Raw genomic sequence first — 7,579 nt, 5'->3', positions numbered from 1 at the left:
ATCAGATTTACCAAATTGTGTGTGTGTGAGCTCCCTTCTTCCTAAGTTGAATTGTAAGGGTAATTTATAAAATTAGGGCAAAATGAGGGATTATTGAAATAATCCAACAGAAATAGTAAGTTGTAGATGTCCACTAGATCAACCAACCTAGATTTGAGAAAAATAAGATGTTTGAAACTGGTCCTTCGAAGTTCAACCTGACTTTTCAAGACCAAGAAGCACAGATTCACCCTAGTCCTCCAAATTTTTTGCTATCAGAAGTTGACATGTTTGTCACTATTGACTCAGCACCTATTTCTTGCACACAAAAAAAAGGGAAATATGTTGGGAATAGGGGTTTGCCTTAGTTCAAACTCTAGTTTTGGAATTAACCATGAATGAAATAATGTAAATACTGAAATAAACATTAAGGAGATATACCTCAGATCTACAATTGTTGATGATGATGCAATTCTTTTTTAATGTAATCACAAATGTTAGATGTAATGGCATGACAAACACATGCATAAAAAACCCTAATCGCTCACACATGCTTGCATAAACATTGATGTAACTTTGCTCCACAATGCTTGAATGATGGATATGCAGCCTTTAATCTCTAAAAATGCTTGATGATGAACACTTCATGGATACACAAATAATTGGGATAGATAATGGATCACTTCTAGGTCTAAAATGAATTGATAGGATGTCTTTATATAGAGTTCCCTAGGTAATTTACTAATTATGTCAGCCTCCATTTGTCATATATAGCCTTGGGGATCAAATTTTGTCAAGGAGATATAACACCTGCCCCATTTCAAATTGAGGCTCCTTAGGGAGGGACCAAGGCATTTTGGAGAACCCTTGTCCTTGTACAAAGAGGACCAAAATAAGTATTCAGAGATGAGGGCACCTCATAGTGGGACCCACCAAAGGGTATACATGAAATCAAAGTTGGATAATCAGGCCTCAATGGACCTAGAGGGGAGATGAGGATAGGACACACTAAAGTGGGAGCACAAACATGGGGTATAAATTATACCAGTGATAATTTATGATGCTACACTTAAAACAAGTCATCACTTCCTCCAAAGATAATCAACATACACAACAACAATCAACAACTTAATGCATTAAACCTTAAAATAAAGATTGATGTCTACAGTTCCTTTGTTGAAGTTTTATTGGAACAAATATCTATCCAATCTCACATATCACACTCTAGGTGCTTGTTTGAGTCCATGCAATGCCTTCTTTAATTCACAAGCCATGTTTAGATATTTTGAAAATCTAAATCCATCAGGTTTCTCAATGTATACTTCTTCCAATTCTTCATTCAGAATTATTGACTTAACATCATTTGATATACTATGAAGTTCTTGTAAGCAAAAAAAGAAAGAAATGTTCCAATATCTTCCATCCTAACAACTGGAGAAAAATTTTCCTCAAAATCAATACCTTCTACTTAAGAATGGCCTTTATGTACCAATCTTTCCTTGTTCCTTGTGACTTGTCCTTGTTCATTCAATTTGTTTCAGAACACCCACTTATTTCCTATCAATTTTTTGTCCACCAGTCTAGGTACTAGCTACCAAGCCTGATTCTTCTATATTTAATTCAATTCTTCATCCATTTCTTTTACCAAACTTTCTTCTTTTTTCATTTTTCATATCATTTAGGTTCAATGAGTGAAAGAAAATTGCAATTAGTTTGCTCATTTTTCTCTGTAACACTTCTTGTCTAAAATCCTTTGTTCTTGTCTCTGATTATTTGATCTTTTGAATGATTCCTCTACACATTTCAAGGTCTTGATTGCTTGCTCTGATTCTTCTTTATCTTATTCTATTACATCTGATTTTTCCTCATTGTTTCCTTTTCGATCTATGTTTTCCTCTACAACAACGCGAATAATTTCAAATTTAGTCTCTTGAATAGGTTTAGGGGTAGTTTGATTTCCTAGTTCCATATTTGTACTCTCTACATCTTGTTTAGTCTCTTATTGTAATACCAATAGGCCTTTCTATTCATAGCATATCTCAAAATTAATCCTTCATCTCCTCTATTATCAAACTTTCCAAGGTCATTCTCATCTCTCATAATAGTACTTACTCCCAAAGATTCTTAAATAATTCACAATAGGTGGTCTTCTATTCCACAACTCATAAGGTGTCTTAGTATGATTTACTCTTATCTGAACCCTATTAAGAATGTAAACAGCAATATGCACAACTTCTTTCCAATACACATTAGCTAAGTTAGAATCCTTCATCAGTGTTCTAGTCATATTAATAACAGTCTTATTCTTCCTTTCTAGCACACAATTCTACTAAGGAGTTCTTTGAGCAAAAATATATCTCCTGTAGACATCTAAAATTAATTAAATTAAATATATAATTAATTTAGTCATACTACATAATTAATGTATTAGTTATGTTATCCATTTACGCTTCTCGGTGTTAATTATTAAATCTAATAATCTTGTCACTATAGTCCAATAATTGATTTATTAAATAAATAGATTATTCTTTATTCCTTTAAAGTTCCTCAATTAATTATTTCTTCTAAATTCCCTTTAGTTAAGTAATTCGAATTAATTAACTAAATCATATGATTCCTACAAATTACTCCCTAATTATTCATTAAGCTAATTAATTCTTCTAGAATGCCCACTTGGCATTATTTCTTAATTTTTAATTCCTCCACTCATTCTATCTGCTCTTGTCAAATCCTCCTATAAATCCCACTTATCTTCTAATCTTTCATTAACCCACCTAATCACCCTTTCTAATCATTTTCTAGTGGCTAATCCCCATGATTAGCTACCAATTCAACCAATAGCCATAAATGGCTAAGTCCTCTTGTCCCCTCCTCACCTTCCAATCTTAAATGCACCTAATTAGGTCATTTCAAATATTTCAAAATCTCACACTCTCGCATGTCTCTCACCTTCCCAAGGAATTTTTAATTCCTTTTGCTATTTCCTTTTCCCATGGAAGTCATTGTTTGGGAATTTTTAATTCCCTTGTCTTCTCTCCAAGGAATTTTTAATTCTTTTTATTCCCCCAAGGTACTTGTGGATCTCTTCCCCATGTACCTTGTGGAGTCTGGAGACAAGAAATGTCTTTATGGAAAATCTCTTGGTCTCCACACCATGTCCTCTCAATCAATGTCTCCACCTTCTTTCAATCTCCACCCTTCATCATCTTTTGATCTCAACCATCCATTTATCTCCCTTCCAATCTATAAATTAGGGTCTCCTCCCCTTCATTTGGCATCTCATATTCAAGCAATCTTATGCTATCATAATAGCTTTAGAATTATCATTTATGCATCCATACTATAGTCAATTAAGCACCCACAATCACTTAGCATTCATAGCAATCCACTTCCTCCATCTATCTTGCATCCATCATTCCACCACTTATCCATTTGTTGTGCAATTGGAGAAAATTACACATCAATCAAGAAGGGAAAATCCAAACAAGAAGAGAACAAGGGCACATCCCTCACTTCATCAAGCCCAATCCAAAGGAGAAGGTAAAATAGTGAGGTATAATGTTTTCTTTTGTGTTTTGATTGATTTGTTTACATGTTAACCATTGAATCTTGCCTTTCTACTTTTCCCTTGCCTCATTTTGGCATGCCTAGTGGGACCCACATCCCTAAGAACTAATCAAAAATTTGTTTTTTTGTGGCCTTTAGCTCGCAGGTAGTGGTTCAACACCTGGGTCTGCCGAACGATGTTTCTGCATTGATGTTTCAACGTTTCCGCTAGGGAACAACGTATACGCGAAAATTTAAAAATTTTAAACCCACCTTTTTGCAGGTTACTGTCTTTTGACACCTCTGCTATCCCATGATGTCTATGCCTAGTATCTTTTAACACTTAGTGCTAGAATTTACTTTCCGCATTTTCAGATTCTTCTATCAGTTAAAATCAACAAAAACACTTAAAAATTAGTCAAAAAGAACAAAAACAATCTTAGATTAGTATTTTTTTTCTATTTGTGTAATTTCAGCTAATTTTTCTAGGAAATTACTTAAGTTTTTTGGTTTTTTGACGCATCAATGCCTACGCAGACAGTTGACGTCTACGCACTACTTCAACGTCTCCATTGAGGTAAAAAAAATCTCACTCAGATTTGAATTTTCAAATTTTCAAAATTTGAAATAGCTAATAGCATTTAGTTCTTTATACTTCGACGTTTGTGTAGATGCTTAATGTCTACGCTTTGATTCAATGTCTACACTTTCAATAGTTTAAAATTTAAATTTTTAAAATTTCGGATTCCATCAATTTTGTTTTCCCGCCCACTGTCTGGAAAGGTCCACACAAACTCTTTCAGCGTTTGCGCCTATGGTTTAGTGCCTGCGTTGTAACCTCATATATTCTTAGTTACTGAGAGTATTCTTAGTTTTGTAGGTTTTCATCATTTGACCAAGGTATAATATTAAACTACTAACTGTTTTCCTGCAGCACCGCATGTTAAAGACGAATTTTTACTCACTAGTATAGTTTTCTTTTTTGCAATTTAGTTAGTAGACCTTGAGCATGTGGGATTAAAATGAACATGTGTATTTTGTGATTGGTGCGCTTGCACACTTATTGTTGGGTGGACCCACTATTGCACTCAAGTATCCTCTCCCCTTGCCTTTGCAAACCTTGGGTGTAAGAGAAAGAATGATCAACAACACCCTCATTTTCTTTTTGTAGTAGAGGGATATTCCTTCATTGGGGATTTCATCACCCCACAAGGGTACTTCAAATTGGGACACGTCGGGGATATCAACTCTCCTGGAGTGACCTCGAGTGGGTTTTTTTGAGACACTATATAAATAAGTTGGTCAGGTGGTTGAGGTACTGAGTGAATTCAATGTATGTGGGGGCCCTCCTTGCACCGATGAGCTCAATTAGAGCCTTAAGTGGTTTGCTTCAAAAATACATTGTTGGATTGGTGATCCCTCAAAAACTACACTAGACACCAGTTTTAGTAGAAAAAATCCTACATTTGATAGTGCAGGGGATGCAGATCATACCCCAAACTTACCTCTCATGTAAACTCTTCCAAGTAAGACTCCATTCTTTCCTTCCAATAAGTAAATTTTTTTCCATCAAACATTGGTGCTTTAACATGAAGGTCCTCCACCATTTCTAGATTTACCTCAAGTAACACTCGATACAAACACCAAATATAAACAAGCCATGGGAGACAATTAAGCCATGTCATGAATCCCAAGAGTGGTTTTGAACAACCAAGGGGATGAAGGCACCAACCTTCTAACAATCCTCCCCAACATGACCAACAGATTCAAACCCATGACTTGAGCTTTGACACCACTCATTGGCCCAAGGTTTGTCATTGTGCCAAAAGATCAATTTGTTAATGCCCAATACAAAAACCAAAGATAAACAAACTATAGGAGGCAATTAAGCCATGTCACAAATCCCCAAGGGCAGTGTTGAACAACCAACGGGATGAAGGCACCAACCTTCCATTACAAAGTTCTAGGAAGATTTATGTCTAATCCTAGGAGAGAGCATTGGAATTTTGTTAAGCATGTGTTTATATATATATGAGGAAATTCTAACTATTATTTGGTTTATCATGGTACTAATGATGTGATTAATTTATTGGACATAAAGTAATTTCTTGATGTTAATTGGCTAGGAGACTTTGATAGTTGAAGGTCTACTAGTGCCTATGTATTTACATTTTTTGGAGGATCGGTAAGTTGGATAAGTAAGAGGTAACCTATAGTTTCTTTTTCCGCCATTGAAGTAGAGTATATGGATTCTACTCATGCCTCAAAGGAGGTTGCATGGTTACAGAGACTCGGTATTGGCATTTGTTTTGATGCAGGACTATGAGGATTAGATATGATAGACAAAGTGTTATATGTTGGGTGAAGAATCTCATGTATCATGCTTGTAATAAGAATTTTGATGTTTAGTATCACTTTGTGTGAGATATGGTTGAAAATGGTAAGATCTTGATATAAAAATGTAACACTTTGTATAATATTGTAGAATCTCTTATGAAGTCAATGATCGCAGAAAAATTTTCTTGGTGTAGGAAGGTCATGGGCCTTGATCATTGTACTCGATTTTATTTTATGTATATCTTAGATGTAATTACAATGTATAATGTAAAATGGGAGAATGTTAGGATAAGGTGACATTAACCTTGCAATCCTAAGCCATTCATATCTCTCCATGTTCCTTGGAAAGTGTTTCCTAGGACAGGTGAGAAAACTATTAGATACTTGTACATTATGGATAATTTTAATTTCATTTTCAAGAGGTGAACATAAAAAGGTTATAAATATAAATTAAAATGGATAAAACACTCTCTTTCTCATTATAGTGTTTTATATTGTACCTTGTGTATTTATGACACTTACGCATTGAGATCAATGTATTTATGATAAAATTCATGATCGAGATATTATCATTCTGACATCGAGGATTTCAAACATGAAGTGTTAGCAACCCCTAGTCCAAAATTGTGATTGATTTGTCTAGACAAGGAAGTGCACAAACTTTTGTGAGACATGAAAATGTCCCAAAAAGATTTCAAATTTAAATGGCTGTATTTTGTAGCAGGCTTCCTTAGACATGTGTCCCTTCATGTGGATGCATTTGAAACAACTATTCTCGCTCATTCCAAGCAACAACAATCATATTTTCTCTCTCATTTTTACAAGATATCCAATTGGTTCTCTTTCTCTCATATTCATAACAAAGCTCTACCAAAATCTACACATGATATCACAACAACCAAGTCTTCTCTTAAGCATGATCACGCTATCATCTCAAGAGAGGGGAATTTGCTACGTAATGCTTTCTTATCTCTTTTATCTCATATCTTGTTAATAAATATAATTTTGTTAATCTCTAAATGCATAAATATTATCTATATGAATTTAATCATTTTATCTCTAGTAACAAGGGTTTTCCTCCATTACGTGGGGTTTGTTTCTATCATGTAATCTATTATCTTTTTATCCAATCTATCTATTTGGTTGTCCATGGAGGTTCAAACACCAAAACAAGGGTAAGGGTTTGACTAATTCAAACCCCTATACAACCCCTAACTTTTTTCCCATCTTAGTGTGTGTAGGTGGTAGATAGGTTCATAGAGCGTGAAGATCCTTCTAGCAAAGTTTTTGGTAATTTTGTCACTTTGTCCATACAAACGATAACGCAGTGCATAGATGTCCACTCAACACATTAGTGTATGAGGCCAAGACTTCACCAATTTAGGGGTGAAAGGTACATTTTTTAAGCTTCCTATTAGTCAAAATATTCCAATCATTTTGTATTTCTCAATTATTTGAATTGGATATATACAAAAGGCATATGATCAAGTGGATTATTTATTCTTGGCTCAAGTACTTGTGGAATTTGGTTTTCAAAAGAGAATGGATTCATTGGGTTTCGAGATGCATTTCAAATCCAATATTTTTAGTTTTAGTTAATGTTTCTCCATATGCTTTCTTTCATGTGTTGAGTAGTATAAGGAATGTGACTCCCTCTCTCCATTTTTGTTCATCATCTTAATGAAAGCTCAGGGTAGAGTTATTAGGAAGGCTAAGA

This window comes from Cryptomeria japonica, chromosome 8 (assembly GCF_030272615.1).
Source record: "Cryptomeria japonica chromosome 8, Sugi_1.0, whole genome shotgun sequence".
NCBI classification, from domain to species: domain Eukaryota; kingdom Viridiplantae; phylum Streptophyta; class Pinopsida; order Cupressales; family Cupressaceae; genus Cryptomeria; species Cryptomeria japonica.
The sequence above is the reverse complement of the archived record's forward strand: the minus strand, read 5'-3'. Positions refer to the sequence as shown.